We start from the raw sequence: 2208 nt of genomic DNA, 5'->3' as shown, positions 1-2208 counted from the left end.
CACATACTTATACATAAATATATCTATCGCTGCACCTGATATTTGGCGTACTACCATACACAAAGTATCTTTTTCGATAAATTCAATATCCGATAGTAGCATTTTATTGTTTATAATTTACCCACGAGTGGTATGTGTCGTTGAGGTATATACATAAGCTGAGCAGCGCATGTCATTGCTTTACGAAGGCGCTTCGCCTCATGGCCTCGGATAAGCTCTCTTCACATCTCCACTGTCCGCGTATGCTTGTTCTTCTGCACATGTATTTAGTGCTGCATGGTATTGATATGATGTGCGAGTATACTTCTGTAGAAACAGTTCAACAGAGCCGATGCGTATTGCAGCGTGGCGCACGCTATCTACTTCTTCGCGGCTTGCTTCTGCATCTGAAGGAACGGACACTGTGCCTTGTCTCCACCCTGATAGAGGAGTGTACAGGTACATCCATGTCAGTACAAGGAGAACACTAGGCCTAGTCTCCCTCTACAAGGAGAACACTAGGTCAAGTCTCCCTCTGATAGAGGAGTGTACAGGTACATACATGTCAGTACAAGGAGAACACCAGGCCTAGTCTCCCTCTGATAGAGGAGTATGCACGTACATATATGTCAGGACAAGGAGAACACTAGGCCTAGTCTCCCTCTGATAGAGGAGTGTACAGGTACATACATGTCAGTACAAGGAGAACACTAGGCCTAGTCTCCCTCTGATAGAGGAGTGTACAGGTACATACATGTTAGTATGAGCATATGGGCAGCGTGTCAGAGGAGACAATGCAGTGGCACGCATATAAGTAGACTGCGCATACACGAAAAAGCAGAAGCAATGGCATTAGACAAAGTGGTTCAACGGATTTAGAATAGAAAGCAACCAGTGCACAGGCACAGGGAGAGAGAGATAGAGAGCAATACGTACAGTACGGTAAAGGAAGAGCTAGCACCACATACAGAGATGCATGACGGGTGTGTCCTTTGAGTTTGGGCAATCCATCCAGTGGTCACTTTAGAAGCACACAATTCGCTCCCATGTGAACTAGGCATGCCACCACACACACACACACACACACACAACCCGTACATCTGAAACACGAACTGCATCAATACGACCAACGATAGCTCTACAGACGTACGTAATAGAAAGACTCGATGATCGCAACACAAGAACAATCCACGGCCACACAAATGGACTCACTACAGATAGCAGTCTCGCGACACACCTCCATTGGCAAAGTGCACAAAAGCATGTACAAGTAGACTATGAAGTACAAAGCATACACAACTAGATTATGACGTACAAAAGCTTATACAACTAGACTATGCAGTACAAAAGCATATACAACTAGAATATGCAGTACAAAAGCATGTACAACTAGATTAGGAAGTTCAAAAGCATATATAACTAGATTATGAAGTACAAATGCATATACAACTAGATTATGAAGTACAAAAGCATATACAACTAGACTATGCAGTACAAAAGCATATACAACTAGAATACGAAGCAAGTACTGACTCTGTCCCTCCAAATCAGAAACACAGTTGAGCAGTACGCTCAAGGGAAGCAACGCATCGACAACTGATACCAACACGGCAGTGGTCGCAATGCCCCACAAAGGAGCGCTACACACAGTCAGTCAGTGATCAGTGAGTGTGCATACACGTACACACCCAAACTACGCAGCAACTACGTTCAATGCAATCTCATACACACGCACACACACACTCAAACGGCAGGCTCAATACGCAACACTACAAACTGCAAACTCGCCACACAGGAACAGGTGAGGCCAGTCCACCGTACAGATGGCAATAGCCAAGCAAGGGTGCCCTATTTACCTCCACCTTAGGGTGACCCTCGGGCACATGCTCTTGGTCTTCAGCCGGGCCATCCGCGTGTTTCTCATTTGCCTAATGGGCGTGAAAGTGTACAGAGGATTAGGACACGCACACAGGTGGTTGGCACACAGTCATGCGACTGTCGAGTATGGAGAATGCAATGCAGGCGAAACAGCGACATGTGTGCTACAGCAAAGGGAGAGCACTTTACAAGTGAGTGGATGGGAAAGACGGGAAAGACAAAACATGTGTAACAAAAGAAGAGCACTTTACAAGTGAGTGGATGGGAAAGACAAAAAAAGTGTAACAAAGGGAGAGCACTTGACAAGTGAGTGGATGGAAAAGACAAAACATGTGTAACAAAGGGAGAGCA

This window comes from Sphaeroforma arctica, assembly GCF_001186125.1.
Source record: "Sphaeroforma arctica JP610 unplaced genomic scaffold supercont1.211, whole genome shotgun sequence".
Lineage (NCBI taxonomy): Eukaryota > Ichthyosporea > Ichthyophonida > Sphaeroforma > Sphaeroforma arctica.
This window is presented reverse-complemented; position numbering follows the sequence as displayed.